General features: G+C 45.3%; 1 protein-coding gene across 23 annotated transcripts in view; it reads left to right on the top strand.

Annotated features, from left to right (window-relative positions):
• TSNARE1 (t-SNARE domain containing 1) overlaps nucleotides 1–19812 on the top strand; it is a 667577-nt gene that overhangs the window by 358974 nt on the left and 288791 nt on the right. The gene's annotated exons all lie outside the window — the stretch shown is intronic.

Below are 19812 nucleotides of genomic sequence, written 5' to 3'. Positions count from 1 at the left end.
GTCTATCAGGGATGGTCTAGACAGTATTTGGTCCTGCCAAGAGGGCAGGGGACTGGACTTGATGACCTCTCGAGGTCCCTTCCAGTCCTAGAATCTATGAATCTATGAAAAAAAATCCCAAATGGCATATTCTTGTATCTTAGTTGGCCAAATCCTGATTCCACTTAAGTCAATGTACAAACTTGCGTTGATTACAATGGGAATACAATCTGGTTCATTGTGAATATGATATCTTTGGTGGAAACTAACACTCTAAGTCAAGAAACCATCTAAGTACCTGCTTAAAGCTAAACACATGCTTAAGCATCTTTCTTAAATTAAGGATGCCTTCCTGAACTGGTTTAAACTGAGAGACTAAACTGACCTCAATGGAGCTAGGCTGCTTTACACCAACTATGGATCTTTTGTGGATAGCCACAGAAATATTGGACATCTTGGGCCACATTCTACTTCTGGGGGGAGAGATAACTCAATGGTTTGAGCATTAGCCTGCTAAACTTAGGGTTGTGAGTTCAATCCTTGAGGGGGCCATTTAGGGAATAGAGGTAAAAATCTGTTTGGGGATTGGCACTGCTTTGAGCAGGGGGTTGGACTAGATGACCTCCTGAGGTCCCTTCCAACCCTGGTATTCTGTGATTCATCAGTGTAGCTACACTGACTTTTGTATACAACTGAAAGCAATTTTTAACCCACATTTTTTAAAAGAAAATAGGTAACTTAGATCTTACCATAATTGCTTCCTGTACATATTCTTCATAAACTAAATCCTGAACCCACTAAAGCCAATATAAAACAATGACTTGATTTAGATTTGTCCCTTAAAACCCCAGTAATTTGAGGAAATTGATCTAATATTCATAAGAGAACTTCTATTATCTTTAGGTGCTTTATTATCATTATGTGCTTTAAATGGTGAGTAAGAAAATTATTCAAAGCTGTGGTTAAGGATCTAAATGGATTTAAGGTAATTTATTTGGCTCCAGTCAGGATTAAAAATTAAGACAACATAAAATATTGTCCGCTTGATAAACTGTGACGTTGGAGGCATTACCAGGCTATAGTCTACTGGTCTGAATCTCAGGCATGCTGAGTGTCCACAGCTTACGTTCAACTTAACGGGAGCAGTTGCTGGACTTCCCCTCTGAAAATCAGGCCATTGATTTTTGTAATGAGGATTGGTGAAATTATTTGAACCTTTATTCAAAATCTGAATCAACCATGTCTGGAGAGCTCTCAGCCCCTTGAAGAGTTGAGCCCAAGATGGCCAGCTCTACCACTGAAGATCAGTCACCGTTGATTTGTGGATGACAGTGATGACAGAAGGGATGACAGTGAAATATCTGCCCCAAAAAGATAAAATCCCAGACAAGTGATTTATAACTAAGTTGAGAAATGTTATCAGGACAGAATAGAGTTCCAAAGAAAGGAGCTAGCATCATGGATATCAGAAGAATCCAGTTTGTATTACACAGTGAAAATTTTAAAAATAGATGCTCCGCTTGTTTTACTGCTATGTTGCTGCTGTGTTAGACGTCTAGCGTCAGTCATTGGAGTGGACTTCACCAGTTAGTGGAGATCTCTAGTTTGTGGCGGGATTCCATGCTTGTCCTGATTTGATGTAACCACAGCTGAGACACAAACGGGGACTGTTGAGATTCAAAGATAGCATGTTTACTAAGTGAAGCAGAAGAGATTTTTTTCCCCTGGCTGAGTTGTTAGGGGCTGGGCTAAACATGTCTCAGCTGGAAGTCCCTTTTCTTCAAATCTTACACTTTGCCAGTTAAAGTTGGTGTCTTTTTACTTCAGTGCATGTGAAATGGTGGTTCTGAAATGTCCTTTTGTGGAAATTCATATCTGACAGGACCACATCTTCAAAGCATACTTGTGTACATAGGCAGATTTGCATATGCCCAGCTTAGGTGCCTGCAATACCTGAGGTTGTATGTGCAATTCCCTGATGAACATGCACAGATCAGGTTTGAACTTGTGTGTGTGGGAATATTTCCTTCTATAACCCATCTGGGATCTTTTTGTTTTCTCCTTCTTTAAAATATACAAAAGAAATTAAATGTATAAAACTTGCTGATGTTAAAGCAATGACTGTTATGGTTGATTTTTTTCCCCACCCGCACAGGAGTCAGGAAATTCAAAATTATGGTTCCCACAGCAACTCCACTATATTGTGCATATTTTAAGGCATTACTGTTAACACCTTGTACAGTGATATAAAATGCAGCATATGTGCAGGAGAGCTGATTTGTGCTTGTTTTGGAAAAAAACACAGTTAATTTCCTGATGTTTGTGTAGGAAAAATCTCCATGAGAATGCTGCCATAATGCAGAGGGTTCGTCCCCCCACCCCTTTCCCAATTGCAATTCATTGTAACAGGTTTAAAAAACTGATAGAATCCGTACCCTACAATCTTCCACTTGTACTAGTGGGCAGGCATGGTGAGATGTTCAGTTACCTAAATCCTAATGAGAATCCTTTGGGAAGTAATGAATTTCCTGTGCATTCCCTCTCTGGTGGCAATGCTTTAAAGCAGTGCTTCTCACACTGGGGCAGTGGGGCTTCGGCTTTGCCCCCCCAACCCCCGGGATGATGGGGCTTGGGCGGGCTCAGGCTCAGGCTTCGGTCCCCACCCCCCCAGGGTTGTGTAGTATTTTTTTGTTGTCAGAAGGGGGTCGCATTGTGATGAAGTTTGAGAACCGCTGCTTTAAAGGATGCAAAGGGAAACTTCAGGAGACTTTGTTTTAAGGTATTTGCATTAATGTTTAATGAATTATTCTATTTTGCTTATTTGGCTTTACAGTATCTACCAAGAGACACTGATCACAAGCTCTAGACTCCTTTAACAGGCACATAAATGCACAATCAAATGTAAAAAACAAAAGCCATCATAAGAACATAAGAAAGGCCGTACCGGGTCAGACCAAAGGTCCATCTAGCCCAGTATCTGTCTACTGACAGTGGCCAATGCCAGGTGCCCCAGAGGGAGTGAACCTAACAGGCAATGATCAAGTGATCTCTCTCCTGCCATCCATCTCCATCCTCTGACGAACAGAGGCTAGGGACACCATTCTTACCCATTCTGGCTAATAGCCATTTATGGACTTAGCCACCATGAATTTATCCAGTCCCCTTTTAAACATTGTTATAGTCCTAGCCTTCACAACCTCCTCAGGTAAGGAGTTCCACAAGTTGACTGTGCGCTGCATGAAGAAGAACTTCCTTTTATTTGTTTTAAACCTGCTGCCTATCAGCAACTCCGCAAAGTATGGCTGTACCTCCTTAAACCATGTTGCAAAGGAGAATTGAGGAAAAGTATCTTGTTCTTTAAAAGCAACAAAGAATCCTGTGGCACCTTATAGACTAACAGACGTTTTGCAGCATGAGCTTTCATGGGTGAATACCCACTTCTTCGGATGCAAGAAGAAGTGGGTATTCACTTCTTCTTGCATCCGAAGAAGTGGGTATTCACCCACGAAAGCTCATGCTGCAAAACGTCTGTTAGTCTATAAGGTGCCACAGGATTCTTTGTTGCTTTTACAGATCCAGACTAACACGGCTACCCCTCTGATACTATCTTGTTCTTATCAGTTATTACTTCTCATATAACATCTCCTTCCCCAAACACCTCACTGAGCAGGGGGGTTGGACTAAATGACCTCCTGAGGTCCCTTGCAACCCTGATATTCTATGATTCTATGAAAGAGGAGACTTGCAGTGTACCATAAATCATAGCACCATAGAAGTTTAGAGCTGGAAGGGACGTCAGGAGGTCATCTAGTCCAGCGCCCAGTGCCCTGCAGTATGTCCTGAAGATAAACAAGTACAAGCTACATTGAATGAAAAGGAGGAATGAGTTCTAAAGTTGAAGGGCTCTCAAGTACCCTGCCATGCCATCAGCTACACTGAAATGGACCAGGGAGGATCCAGCTTGAGCACCATCGCTAGTCTTGAATGGGTCAGTATGTCAGCAGCTCCAGTGTATTCTGCATGGGTGAACTCTCTTCAGGGCTCCTTCTTTTGCTCAAGGTTCTCACAGGGTCTTCAGTTATTATAATTGGTCGTGAACTCAGTTTTACTTATTACTCGACTGATAATGGATCCCCTCAACACACATCCCTCCTGACCGATCCCTGGAAATGTTTGGAAGGGAAAAGTACAACTTTGTTACAAATAAGAAATACAGTGTAAACTGGAACCTTTCCAGAAATTGGCAAAATCCAAACTGACAGTTTAAAAAAAAACCCGAAACACTTTTTTTCGGGTGTTTTTAGAAAATAAAATGACTGTAATTCTGATCGTATAATGCCACCCTCATTATTTCCTCCTTCCCACTCAGAGGAAGAGGATAATTACTACCGTTGAACAGAACAGTTGCCATTTTTTTTATTATTTTTTCTTTTGTACGACTACTTGACCCTTCAAGGGTCAATAAATTATGTTTCTTTAAAAGAAGGCTAATAAACCTCTGTTTACATTTAAAGAGAGTATTTCTGTAAATCACACCAATTTATCTCGGCTTCAAATGCCCTTCCTCCTTGCAGGAAGTGTGACTTCTGCTTCTTTTGTGTGTGTGCGCACGGGCATTTGCACGCTTGTGTATGCATGTGTGTGTGCATCTCTCTTTAAATTCCTCTTTGTTGCTGAATACAACAAAATTCTCATTTGGGACATTAAGATTTAATCTTCAGATTTAACGAGAATCATCCATTGACTTTATACATAATTTATCATACCTCTACTGTGGCCACAATCTAAAAAGACAATATTTGCCAAACATGCTATGTGAAGTACTGCAGTTGAGATCTGATGAAATGTCCATTCAAGTCAATCCGCTTACTTCAGTGGGTTTTGGGTTACCCCCTTATTTCCTATACTTAGAAGAGGAAATGTCTGTGGTAATGTTGTGGTATTTATTGTCCTACTATTGTTGTTATCTATTTATTTGTAGTACCATAACACCTAGGAGCCCCAGTCAGAGAGCAGGTCCTCATTGTGCTTGGAACTGTACACAACCAGAACAAAATGGCCCCAAAGAGATTACAATCAAAATAATTTATGACTGGTCAATATAAATTATGTCCACAATGACTTTAATGTAACTACTGTGTATCATACTTTTCATCCCAACATTTTTTGCAGGATTGTTATGTCAAAATGATATATTCATCCGGAATCCAAACTGAATAGTCATGGAGTGTTTGGGGTTTTTTTGAAATACAAAACATCCTCTTACAGACTGACAAAAAGAAGGCTTTTGCATACAAATAGAACAGATTTTTATTATGATCGTTTAACAAATGGCTCATCTTAATGTCAGTCCCAATTCCTAATGTTTTGGATTAGCTAGTATATTTTAAGCGATCAGGATTGTCTGCAGCTTATCTAGTAAATATAATGTCAATTGGTACATCTGTTCAAGGTTATTTCAACATTAACTACCCCCATAATGAAGAAATATGTTAATTGAATAATTTTCTTCTGGTTCATGGCGCCTTCGTTGGGAACTGAAACAAGACTTGATTAAACTAATGCAGTCACCTGATCAGACTACAGAAGACTTTATAGCACTCTGATTAGCTATGACGTTGGTTAGGAGACAGCGAGTGTATGAGCTATAGGCTTTGATGGTGAATCCTCCATGTTCAGTTCTTCAGATAGACAAAGTGACACTTTCACCCAATCCAAACTTTCTCTCTAAAGCAGAGCTTTGGATCATAACAGAACCCTGATTAAGGGGCTTTTCTAGCTAAGTAGCCAGCCCATGGCAGAGGAGCCAGCAAATTGAGCTTGGAACGGAGGTTTGTACTGGAACTCTGGTAGAGAGGGTGTGTGTGTGTGTGTGTGTGTGTGTGTGTAAAAGTCTGGCAGAGAGGTAGGGGGTGTGTGTGTTCTCCATGACAGGAGCTTAGGAGGGAGGGCTATGACAGCTACAAAGGCAGCAGTAATAGTGACCCAAGGAATGGAAGAGACTATGAAGATGACTCAGCAGTTTGAGCATTGGCCTGCTAAACCCAGGGTTGTGAGTTCAGTCCTTGAGGGGGCCATTTAGGGAACTGGGGTAAAAATCTATCCGTAGATTGGTCCTGTTTTGAGCAGGGGGTTGGACTAGATGACCTCCTGAGGTCCCTTTTCCAACCCTGATATTCTATGATTCTATGACTGGATGTGGAAGCTGCGGCATGTACATTATCCTGGAGTGGGTACCTGAAAAGCGCTTCATTTGTATGAAGTGCCACCTGATAGAGCTGATGGAAGAGAAGATCTGCGGTTTAGAGATGCGGTAGAAACTATGGTTGAGTTTGAAGTGGATTCAAGCAGATGATGGAGGGAAAGCAAGAAGAGACTGAATGGAAATCAAGACTCGCAAGTGCAAGCTGGACTGGAGAACTGTGAGGGTAGAGTGCTGGGTGACAAGAGCGGCCAGTGGAAGCGTGTGACTGTGAGAACCAGGCAGAGGACAAGACTGGCTAGTGAAGGAGAGCTCAGGAACAGGCTTACTGAGTTGGAGACACAAGATGGGGTACAGCAAGCAGTAACAAGAGGTGGGAGGGCAAGGAATAAGAGAAGAGTGGCTAGTCCTACAAGAAGAGGGGAAGAGTCAGTGGAGATAGCCAGCATTCAGAGCCCCAGGAGAACAGAGAGAGATTTGCAGAAGACTGCAAGTGAGAACACGAGACAAGAGGACTTGCAGTTAGAAAGAACAGAAGGGGGAAGGCTGGGGAATCGCATCAGCACCAGGAAGAGGCAGGTCTATGTGTTTGGGGGGCTCCCTACTAAGAAGAACAGACAGACCTGTCACCAGATCTGACCCAGCGAATAGAAGGGTGTTCTGTCTCCGGGGAGCTAAAATATGGGATGTGAACCTGAGGCTGAAGAGGATCCTAACTGAAGCTGTAAAGAATCCACTGATTTTCCTTCATGTAGGAGCAAATGATACAGCTAGATTCTCACTGGAATGCAACCAGGGAGATTATGCCAGGCTAGGGAAGATGCTTGAAGAAATGGAGGTTCAGGTGATGATCTTCAATGGGATTCTACCTGTCCGTAGAGGAGGAGAGCAAAGGTGAGACAAGATTATGATGATCAACAGATGGCTCAGGCAGTGGTGCTATAAGGAGGGCTTTTGAGTGTTTGACCACTGGGAGGCATTCACAGACAGAGGACTGTTCTCATGGGATGGACTCCACCTGAACAGGGAGGGGAATAGACTTCTGGGATGGAGGCTGGCACAACTGATTAAAACAGCTTTAATCTAGGAATTCAGGAGAGACAGTTGAGAGACACTCGTAATATCCATGCCTCTTTCTAACATTGTGTGGGAGGAAAATCAAGTAAGAGAGGATACAGCAATAGAGAAAGGAACAACAGAGGATAGGAGAATGGATAGCAAGAGGAAAGATAGTGCCAATACCAATGACACTAACAATCAGGTAGGCGATACTAGCAATAGAATGACTGTACCTAATTAGGCAAGGAATCTGGGAAAAGCCAAGCAGAAACAACTAAGATGTCTGTACACCAATGCAAGGAGCCTGGGTAACAAAATGGAGGTACTAGAACTACTGGTGCAGCAAGTAAAACCAGATATTATAGAGATAACAGAAACATGAGGGCATAGTAGTTGGGACTGGAGCATAGGTATTAAAGGGTATGTGCTGTTCAAGAAAGACGGAAATAAAGGTAAAGGTGGTGGAATAGCATGGTATAGTGCAAATGGTGGATTTGCTCTTACTTGAAGTCTTTAAGTCATGGTTGAGGACTTCAGCAACTCAGCCAGAGGTTATGGGTCTGGTACAGGAGGAGGTGGGTTAGGCAATGGAATGTGATTTGCAAGTCAGACTAAATGATCACAATGGTCCCTTCTGGCCTTAAAGTCTATGAGTCTATGGCCCAAAGTGGTTTCTTTGTTATGTTTGACAGATATATTTGTATCAGACAGAGGACATGTTCCAACCAACATGATCACAGCTTTGTTCCAGGATGCCAGAGTGCTTTACGAACTATATACATCACTTGCTTTCCATTCAACTTATCCTCCACTTCCTTCCTTCCTTCCTTCCTATCTCTGTGATAGAAGGCATCAGCTGTGTAACAGGGCACAGGGCCGCTGCACAGCAAGGTCAAGAAATGAGTACCCCACATTAAAACTCCAAGGAGAATGTAAATTGGCAGACTGGTATTTCTAGTATCAGACCTTGAGTTTGAACAGGAACTCCTCTTTCATTAGTGGTAGTTAACAATTATGTTGTGATAGGGTCATTCCAATGAACACAGATGATCAGGATTTCAGTTTTACATCTTATGAGCCATACAGAATAGTCCAAACCTCTTTGGTCCAGATTTTTAGAAGGTATACAGATGTTGCTGTGCCCAGCAATGCAATGCCTCACTGATTTTGGTGTCTGAATTGCATTTTCAAAAGGGATTTAGGCACTAAAGCAGGGGTGGGCAAACTACGGCCCACATCCACACCATTGGACCATTTAATCCAGCCCTTGAGCTCCCACCGGGGAGCAGGGTTGGGAGCTTGCCTTGCTCTGCTCTGTGCGTGCAGCAGCTCCACCTGGGGCAGCCAGGGGGCTCCGCATGCTGCCCCTGCCCCAAGGGCCGGCTCTGCAGCTCCCATTGGCCGGAAACCACAACCAATGGGAGCTGTGGGGGCGGTGCCTGCGGATGGGGCAGTGCGGCACTGCCTCCATGTGGGAGCCAGAGGGGGGATGGGCCGCTGTTTTCACGAGCTACTTCAGGTAAGCTTTGCCTGGATCCTGTACCTCTGAGCCTCCCTCGTGCCCCAACCCTCTGCCCGAGTCCTGATTGCCCTCCATACCCTTTGATTCCAGCCCGCAGCACCCTCCTGCACCCCAAACACCTCATCCCCAGCCCCACTCCAGAGTCTGCACCCCCAACCGGAGCCTCACCCTCCCATGTGGGGGGAGGGATAGCTCAGTGATTTGAGTATTGTCCTGCTAAACCCAGGGTTGTGAGTTCAATCCTTGAGGCGGCCATTTGGGGATTTAGTTGGGGATTGGTCCTGCTTTGAGCAGGGGGTTAGACTAGATGATCTCCTGAGGTCCCTTCCAACCCTAATGATCTATGATTCTATGTGCCCCTACCCCAGCCGAGAGCCGCCTCTGAACCTCTCCATCCCAGCCCGGAGCACCCTCATCTCCAGCCCCACCCCAGAGTCTGAACCCCCAACTGGAGTCCTCATCTCCCCCCCCCCCCGGTGCCTCTCAATCCCCTGCCCCAGCTGGCTCGCCATACAATTTCCATTCCGAGATGTGGCCCTCAGGCCAAAAAGTTTGCCCACACCTGCACTAAAGAGCCAAAATCTCACTGGCAGTTGATGGGGATTTAGGTGCTAAATACCTTTAGAAAGTGAGGTGTAAACACCTAAATCAGTTTGGCAGTGCAATGCTGAGCATAGCAATGCCTAAATAACATTACAAATCTGGGCCTTCAGTTTAAAACAAAAGATAGAAAGGTGAGCTTCCAGAGACACCTTGTCCTCGAACACTGTGGGGACAAAGCTGCCCTCTCCTGAATTAAAGATACTGCTTCCCAACAACACCCTGGATTTTCCTTGGCGATTTTCCATCAAACTGTCAATAGTTTATCCTGCTTCACGTGTGGGGTTTGCCAAAAATCAAAGCCACAGGTTGAGTGGTTGCTGATTTAGCTGGAAAATGCAGCTGTCTGTATCTGGCACATGGGCAAAAGATTTCATATTCAATGACTGGATTTTTTTGTTTTTTGAGAGCTCAAAAGGGAATAGGTCATTTGTGGAGGAGCAGCGACAGAGAGTGAGTCTCTTGTGCTAAGCCTCCACAATAGTCCGTGTGCTTTGATGTTTAAACCAGCGTATTCAGCCGCTCCCATCCCATACCCCAGTCTCTGAGTCATTATCGGAGTCTTCACACAGGCTGAATGACAGGTTGTTTTGTCTGAAATGAGTACCCCAAGACTCACTCCCTTCCTGTGTCAGCGCTTGCATTTGTATTCTTTAATCCTGCTGCGCTCAAGATGTAGAGCACATAGAATGAGTGTGTGGGAAACGGTGACGCCAGGGGTGTGTGGGTGGCTTGTGAGGTACTGAAATGAAATGCCTGCCTGCATGTGCCTGGTTAAATAGAAGACAGTGCTATGGGGGCTTGATATTAGCGAGCTAGGCTCAGTCACATAACATGGCTCCACCAGTGTCCACTTTAGTGAGCCTCCCTAGTCAGCGATTGCTCTATAACACTTTTAAATTGACTTAATTACCTAAATATTTACAGTGTCCCCATGTTATTTCTGATGCTAAGTACAAGGGAGAGTGCAAACCCCTAACACGGTGTTGTTTAAGGCCTAACTGGAAAGATTGTACAGGGGACCACTGTATATAAGAGTGTAGACAGGCAGTCATTGCTCAATGTCTATACAGATCTTACTGGAGTCTTGGACAGTGCTTTTGCATATGCACCGACTAATGCCTATCTCCTTGCACAGTGTATATATATTGACAGTGCTGCACTGTGCAGCCATAGCCAGTGCTGCTGGCTATGCACTGACAGAAGCCAGAGTCCTTGCTCAGTGCACAAATTATACTGACTGCTGTGCAGTCACAGCCAGTGCGGCTGCCTGTAAGCTGACCCATGCCAGCGATTCCTTGTCCAATGCACAGCCTGTTTGGGATGTGGATGCAGTTTTCCCCCCTGCAGTTGGCTTTGTGCAGACTTCAGTGTTAGAGTTAAAACCAATATAGGCTAAATCTCTGGACTGATTAATGTTAGTATTGGTCTGTAGCAAATCTAAAGTCTCCGTAGCAATAAAATAAAATAAAAATCATTCTAATTCCTGGACTGGTTGTGTTTGCTTGGATTTTGTTAACTGCACAATTTTGTTTTTATTTTTCTTCCTTGAGCAGGAAGCTGCTGATGTAATAGGCATGTCATTTATGCTCAGTGGAAGGGTGGATGGGTTTAGCCTGGGTGATGGTGATGCTTCATCATTTAGATGACCTCATCCATTTTCCCACCCCCTCCCCCTTCAGAAATTACATTGCAAGAGTTGAAATCGACTCTTGCTCTGGCAAAAGTCAGGCAGTTACCAGGAAACAAATGTGAAACCTTACTCGGTGTGTCACCTTGTTCCAAAGTGAATGCAGCATTATTTAATGCATTTAAACCCCTGAGGAGATGGATTGTTGAAAGGAAGAATATTGTATTCTTCTAAACCCTCTTTGACAACGGCATTTATAATGTGATTAAAGGTGAATGGCAGTGGTATTTTCCCCAGAAGAATACATTTAAAAATAGCATAACCCTTGCATCACTAGCATGAAGATATAAGTCCTTGGTAAATTGCGTTAATGAACCGGAGACAGATATCCCCTTTTCAGCTTTGCCTTTCTAAGGGCTGGTCTGCACTGGGGTGTGTGTGTGTCAATCTAAGATACACAACTTCAGCTACGCTATGTTGAAGTATCTTAGTTCGACTTACCTGGCTGTCCTCACGGCGGCAAGTCGACTGCCGCGGCTCGCCCATCGACTCTGCTTACTCCTCCTGTCAAGGTGGAGTACGGGTGTCAATTCGGGGATTGATTTATCGCATCTAGATGAGACACGATAAATCGATCCCCGATAGATCGATTACTACCCGCCAACCACAGCCAGCAGCACAGGGTGTGACTCTACAACACAGCCTTGCCTGTATTGTATTCTGTTCACAGGGCAAGGAAAATGGTAGTACAGAATGGCATATAGAGAATGGTAATAGAATTAATGCCAATCAACATAGGTTTATGGAAAATAGATTCTGTCAAACTAACTTGAGTTTTGTTTTTTGTTTATACAAGATTACAGGTTTGGTGCAGATAAGAGTGCAAAAGTAAAATACTTCTGTAAGGCGTTTGACTTGCTACCGCAAAACATTTTGATTGAGGAAAAAAAAACTTAGCATGCTCTAAAATGAACATGGCACACATTCAATGGATTAAAAACTGGCTAATTGATAAATCTCAAAATGTAATTGTAAATGGCGACTCATCATTGAATGGGTGAGTTTTTAGTGGGGTCCTGCACAGATCAGTTTTTGGCCCTGTACTGTTTAACCTTTTTATCAATGATCTGGAAGAAAACATAAAATCATTATTGATGAAGTTTACAGATGACACAAAAACTGAGGGAAGTGGTACATAACAAAGAGGACCGGTTATGGATACAGAGCAACCTCTATCTCTTGCTAAACTGGGTATATGCAAACACTGTGTTTTAGAACAGCTTAAATGTAAATGTAGACACCTATGACTAAATAACACAGGCCATAGTTACATGATGGGGACTCTATCTTGGGAAGCAGTGACTCTGAAAAAGATTTGGGGGTCATGGTGCATAATCCGCTGAATGTGAGCTCCCTTGTTTATGCATCTGAACAGGACTAGAGAGGTTATTTTACCTCTGCTTTTGGTACTGGAGTGACTGCTGCTGGGATACTGTGTCCAGTTCTGGTGCCCAGAGTTCAAGAAGGATGTTGATTAATTGGAGATGGTTCAGAGAAGAGCCAGGAGAATGATTAAAGGATTAGAAAACATGTCTTATAGTGATAGACTCAAGGAGCTCAATCTATTTAGCTTAACAAAGAGAAGGTTAAGGGGTGATTTGATTGCACTCTGTAAGTACCCACATGGGAACAAATTTTTGAAATAGGCTCTTCAACCTAGCAGACAAAGATGTAACAACATCCAGTGGCTTGAAATTAGACACATTCAGAGTGGAAATAAAGCATAAAAATTTAACAGCAACAGTATTTAACCATTGAAACAATTTACCACAAGTTGTGGTGGATTCTTCATCACTGGCAATTTTAAAATCAAGATTGGATTTTTTTTCTAAAAGATCTCGTCTTGATCAAACAGGAATTGATTCAGGCAATGTCTGTGTGATGCCGGAGATCAGACTAGATAATCACAATGGTCCCTTCTGGCCTTGGACTCTGTAAACTCAAGTGCTCAGACCCAGGTGCTGGTCACGTAGGCTAACTATGCAGTATAGACATAGTCTCAGAGTCATGGTTTTTTTTTTCCTTCCTCCCATCTTGCTCTGCAGAAAAGTAAGTTGTTTCAACCATTTGTGATGCAACTTATTTCTCCAATGCACCTGACCAGCTACTCAGTCTGGTTAGTAATGGGATGGAACTGTGGTACCTCCTTGTTGGGACTGGTGGAGTGGTATAGTGTGTTCCCTCTTACCATGTCTGGGAGACCCACAGTCTAAGCAGGGTCAAGCTGGGGAGGAGAGGGGCCTTAGCCCTCAGATGGCTGAGGAAGGGCTTACCAACGCAGCTACCTCATGAAACAGCATATTGGAAAGTCAGTTAATTCCCTTGAGTTTAAGATTCTTCATTGAGTGGTTGCACGTGTGTATTCCACTCAGGGGCGTGTTCACCCAGCACAGCGGAGAGTTTTCCGCCTGAGTGCCCATTTCGGCGGCTCGTGCGCCATGGCCAACTTGTGGGCTGTCCTAAGGTAATGTAAGGGCGATGCTGCCCCTGCCCCGCTCAGTTCCTTCTCATCACACATTGCCTGAGTCAGGGCTCCCTGTGCGGTTTGCTTCACAGTTGTTTATTCTGCGTAGTCACTGAGTTTAGCTTTCTACCTTCCCCCATAAATAGCTAGTCAGCAGTTAGTACCCAGGGATTAGGTTTCCCTTATTGTTTTATTTTATGTTAGCTATTTTAGTAGTTAATTTTGGTGCTGGGCACTGGTGGAATCCACTGCTCACTGGGCTTAAAGTAGCAGCCTGTTGTGTGGGTATTTGCTCAGTCGTCTTTGACAGACCCTTGGACCCAGACTCTTCTCCTGGAGAAATTGATTTATAGGAAGGGGTGCGCACCTTCATGGGTTGAAAACTCAAGCGTTATGGGTGGAATGAGAAACAGCTCTTTGTATCAATGTCCTCGAGCTTTGAGCAGTTCATGTGCTTTTCTCCCAAACATGAGGGGCTTATCTGTTCAGATACTGACTGACAATACAACTGTGATAAACAGACAGGGAAGGGCATGGTCTGATCAGCTTGAGGGGGGATTTGATAGCTGCTTTCAACTATCTGAAAGGGGGTTCCAAAGAGGATGGATCTAGACTGTTCTCGGTGGTAGCAGATGACAGAACAAGGAGTAATGGTCTCAAGTTACAGTGGGAGGTTTAGGTTGGATATTAGGAAAAACTTTTTCACTTGGAGGGTGGTGAAACACTGGAATGGGTTCCCTAGGGAGGTGGTGGAATCTCCTTCCTTAGAGGTTTTTAAGGTCCGGCTTCACAAAGTACTGGCTGGGATGATTTAGTTGGTGTTGGTCCTGTTTTGAGCAGGGGGTTGGACTAGATGACCAACTGAGGTCCCTTCCAACCCTGATACTCTGTGATTCTAACTGACAGGATTTGGGCAGTGCCACCTTTACATAGTCTTGGGAGGGACCAAGAGGATGTGCAGAGCACATATACCGCCCCATGTTATTGCTGCAGAAAACTCTGGCTCCAGTCATAGGCGTAGTTTGACTGCTATATTTCGGTGGGCAACACATGTATATGTGCATGTGTGTGAACATGCACTGAAGCCACTTCCCCTGGCTCACTGGCTCTTTCCCCCAACCTGGAGTGGTACCTGGGCTGCTGGTGTTGCAGGTCATGGAGGCAGGGGAGATGGGTCAGCTTATATAGGAGCATCCCAGCTGCTGCTGCTGCCTGCTGTGGCGACTCCAGCACCGGCTGCTGCAGTGATGCTGCCGCTCTGGTGTCTCCTGGTACTGCTGTAGCTGCCTTCCTGCCATCCCCTCTCCACACCATCCCCTTTCCTCTTCCCATTGTTCTCTGCCTTTATCCCCCTCCCCCCACTTCCTCATCCTTCTGCCCCATTCCCCTATCCTTCTCTTCCCCCTGCTCTGTACCGTCCCCCTCCCTTCCCCACTGCCTCTTCCACCCTTCCTCCATTTCCCCTGCCCTGCTCCACTCCCTTGCCCTGCCCCCCACAGCCCCAATGGGCACTCACCTTTGTACCAGAAACAGGATGATGGCCATGCAGGGCTCCCAGCACACGTTGAGTTGACAACAGGCACTAGGACTCAGGAGGTGGCATCCCAGAGTGGCCACTCTCACTAGGAGACAGTGGCCAAGTGAGTTGGAAACTCGCTGGGGGAAGGGAGGCGCAGCATGCGAAGGACAGAGCCCCTCTGCAGAAATTGGGGAGCAGTGGCATGTGACCCCTTGTGCCCCCCTAAGCTTTGCCTCTCCATGAGGGGCAATGCCCGTCCCGTCCCCTCAAACTACGGCCATGACTGCAGTGCACTGGGCGCACACACACCTGAGCTCAGCACACATGTGCACCCACATTCTGAAGAACAGCAGCCAGAGTACAGGTAAGTAACTGTTTTGTCATGTTTCCCTGGAGGAGGACTTCTTCCAGGAGTTGCTGAAAACATCTGTTAGCGGAAACTTGGCACCTTCAGCTCCTGTCTTGGCTGGGGGCCAGAAAGGAAGTTTTTAGTTTTATTATTATTTTGTTTTTAAAAGTAAATGCATATCTTCTGTCTGAATTGGAATTTGAGAATTGAATTATAATGAAAAGAGTTGCAATTTAAAGAAAGAAATGGGACAGATTCTTCCGTGACTTGTGAGAGGGAATTTGGTTGGAGTTGGTGTGTTTTTTATTTATATCTGTCAGCTGTTTTCAGGCCCATCCTCTCTGGGTGTGTCTACCCTGCAAAGGCAAACCTGCGTCTGGCCCATGCCAGCCCACTCACACTTGTGGGGCTTGAACTGCAGGGCTGTTTTGTTGCTGTGCAGACGTCTGTGCTTGGGCTGGAGGCTGAGCTCTGGGGTCCTCCCGCCCAGTAGGGTCCAAGATCATGGGCTCCAGCCCGAGCCTAGAACTCTACACAGCAATGAAACAAGACTGCAGCCTGAGTCCCACGAGCCCAAGTGGGCTAGCATGGACCGGCCATGGATGTCTAGCTGCTGAGTAGATATACCTTCTGTTTGAGAAAGCAATTAACAAGGGATTCTGCAATGTATTGTATTGGTTTATGAGTGAGCGAGGGTGATGTCGCCATCTAGTGACCAGCCCAGAGAGGATCAGGAACCTATTGCTGTAGCAATCAAAACGAGTTTGCTGTTGACTCACTCGGTAGAGGCCTGGGTTTGGAGTGAAAGAACAGGAGTTCTCTGCTCTGCACCTGTACACTATGTGTGATTTATCTAATAATTGTGTCTGGTTTTGCAGCCATACATCAAGTCCAGCCTAAGCCAATACTCTAATGTTGTTAAACATTCATCAGTTGAACTGTGGACCAGTACACAGCCTGATGAGGTCTTTGCAGTACCAAATGTCAGCATCAAGAATGCTTTTGACTGAATGTAGTGACTAAATCAAGGAACTGGGAGTCAGAGCTCCTGGGTTCTGTTCACAACTCTGCCACGGGCTCCCTGTGACTTCCTGAGCAAATTAGTTAGGCCCTTCCCCACCCACCCCCCCAAAAAAGTGCCCACTAACAGCACCTTCATTTTTGGGTGTCCAACCTGAGATGACTTGGATCTGATTTGAGCACTCGCAGCCATACTCAAAGTCTTATATTGTGGGTATTGAGCACCTCTGAAGATCAGGTCCCATTTAGATATCTCCATATCTGAGCTTAACCCTCTGTGAAAAGGGCTATAATGTTATTGCTAGTATGACCCAGTGGTTGGGGCACCAACCTACTGGGTTTAATTCTCTTCTGTGCCACAGACTTCCTGTGTGATCTTAGGCAAGTCACTTAGCCTCTCTGTGCTAAGGGAGGGATAGCTCAGTGGTTTGAGCATTGGCCTGCTAAACCCAGGGTTGTGAGTTCAATCCTTGAGGGGGCCACTTAGGGATCTGGGGCAAAAATCAGTACTTGGTCTTGCTAGTGAAGGCAGGGGGCTGGACTCAATGACCTTTCAAGGTCTCTTCCAGTTCTAGGAGATTGGTATATCTCCAGTTATTATTTTATTTTATTTATTTTGTCTGTTTAGACTGTAAACTCTTCAGAGCGTGGACACTTCTTCAGTATGTGTATATACAGCACCTCACACATTGGGGCCCTGATTCCAGTTGTGGCCTCTAGGCACCACTGTAATACAAATAATAAATAATCTGGGTTCTGGGAATGGGCGACAGGGGATGGATCACTCAATTACCTGTTCTGTTCATTCCCTCTGGGGCACCTGGCATTGGCCGCTGTCAGAGGACAGGATACTGGGCTAGATGGACCTTTGGTCTGACTCAGTGTGGCCATTATGTTCTGTAAAATAGACACTATTTAAATTCAAATTGTAACATAATTTATTTAAGCAATATACATTCCCTTGCCCAAAGAGCTTGCAATCAAAATAACAGCTCTGATTCTGATCTCGCTGCATCCGTTTTAGCAGTGGTGTAATTCCAGCGACTTCAGTACAGTTACTCCTAATTTACACCGGTGCAAATGAGAACACAATCAAGCCCATAACTTTGCCTCTTTTGCTAGTAACTGAAATGTTACTTAGGCCTGGTCTACACTACACGTTTAAACCGATTTTAGCAGCGTTAAACCGATTTAACGCTGCACCTGTCCACACAATGAGGCCCTTTATATCGATATAAAGGGCTCTTTAAACCGGTTTCTGTACTCCTCCCCGACGAGAGGAGTAGCGCTGAAATCGGTATTACCATATCGGATTAGGGTTAGTGTGGCCACAAATCGACGGTATTGGCCTCCGGGCGGTATCCCACAGTGCACCATTGTGACCGCTCTGGACAGCAATCTGAACTCGGATGCACTGGCCAGGTAGACAGGAAAAGCCCCGCGAACTTTTGAATTTCATTTCCTGTTTGCCCAGCGTGGAGCTCTGATCAGCACAGGTGGCGATGCAGTCCCAAATCCAAAAAGAGCTCCAGCATGGACCGTACGGGAGATACTGGATCTGATGGCTTTATGGGGAGGCAAATCTGTTCTATCACAGCTCCATTACAGAAGACGAAATGACAAAGCATTTGAAAAAATCTCCAGGCTATGATAGACAGAGGCCACAGCAGGGACTCAGCACAGTGCTGCGTGAGAAGCGTAATACGGAAAGCCAAAGAATCAAATTGACACTCATGGAGGGAGGGAGGGGGTACTGAGGACTCCAGCTATCCCACAGTCCCCGCAGTCTGCGGAAAGCATTTGCATTCTTGGCTGGGCTCCAAGTGCCTGAAGGGTCAAAAACATTTTCCCGGGTGTTTCAGGGTGTATGTCGTCAATTTACACCCTTCACCCCCCACCCGAAAGAAAAGGGAAAAAAATCGTTTCTCGCCTTTTTTCAGTGTCACCCTATGTCTACTGTATGCTGCTGGTAGACGGGGTGCTGGAAAGCTAAACAGCAGCATCCTCTCCCCGGTGGCAGATGGTACAGTAGGACTGGTATCCGTTCTCGTCATCAGCCCGTGAGTGCTCCTGGCTGGCCTCAGGTGAAGCTGGCCGGGGGCGCCTGGGTAAAAATAGGAATGATTCCCGGTCATTCCCAGTAGATGGTACAGAACGGCTGATAACCGTCCTCATCATAGCAACTGGGGGCTGAGCTTCATCAGCCCCCTCCCTTTCATGTGTAAAAAAAAGCTTCTGTACTGCCTGTACTATCATAGCAGCGGGATGCTGGGCTCCTCTCCCCCGCACCTTTTAATGTTTTGCCTCTACTCTCATAGCAGCGGGATGCTGGGCTCCTCTCCCCCACACCGCTTAATATCCTGCCTGGACTATCATAGCAACTGGAGGCTGCCTTCCCCTCATTTTATCTCACTAACAAGTCACTGTTTCTTATTCCTGCATTCTTTATTACTTCATGACACAAATGAAGGGGACACTGCAATGGTAGCCCAGGAAGGCTGGGGGAGGAAGGAAGCAACGGGTGGGATTGTTGCAGGGGCACCCCCCGTGAATGGCATGCAGCTCATCATTTCTGCGGGGTCTGACACGGAGCAGCTGTGCTCTCTGGTTCTCTGATACACTGGTTCTCTAGTACACTAGCCCCATATTCTAGGCAGGACTGATTCTATTTTTAGATACCATAAAGGAGGGATTGACTCGGGGAGTCATTCCCATTTTTGTCTTTGTGCCCCCGGCCGACCTCAGCTATGGTGTCTGCCAGGGCAATCCAGGGAAAAAGGGCGCGAAATGATTGTCTTCCGTTGCTTTCCCGATGGAAGGAATGACTGACGACATTTACCCAGAACCATCCGCGACAATGATTTTTGCCCCATCAGGCACTGGGATCTCAACCCAGAATTCCAAGTGGGGGGACTGCGGGAACTATGGGATAGCTACGGAATAGCTACCCACAGTGCAACGCTCCAGAAATCGACGCTAGCCTCGGACCATGGACGCACACCGCCGAATTAATGTGCTTAGTGTGGCCGCGTGCACTCGACTTTATACAATCTGTTTTACAAAACCGGTTTATGTAAAATCGGAATAATCCCGTAGTGTAGACGTACCCTTAGTCTTGATTTCCTGTTGAAAATTTCATTGTGAATTATATTGTGCTGCCAAATTAAGCTCCTGATGTAGTTTCACCTGGACACAGTATTTTTTCTCCCTTCCTGTGCTCTAACATTGCTGAGCTCAGTTAAACAGCATCTGGATTCCACCACAGAGGTGGCTGCATTTCAGTGGTGTGTATTTTATATAATGTTGTTGTAAGGCACTTTGGATCTGCTGGGATGAAAGGTTCTCTATAGATGGTACATGAAGTTATTATTATTAAGTTGATAGCAATATCTTGTAACAATGGAGAGA

The sequence above is a fragment of the Mauremys reevesii genome, linkage group 2 (genome assembly GCF_016161935.1).
Source record: "Mauremys reevesii isolate NIE-2019 linkage group 2, ASM1616193v1, whole genome shotgun sequence".
In the NCBI taxonomy this organism is placed as follows: domain Eukaryota; kingdom Metazoa; phylum Chordata; order Testudines; family Geoemydidae; genus Mauremys; species Mauremys reevesii.
The sequence above is the reverse complement of the archived record's forward strand: the minus strand, read 5'-3'. Positions and strand labels throughout refer to the sequence as shown.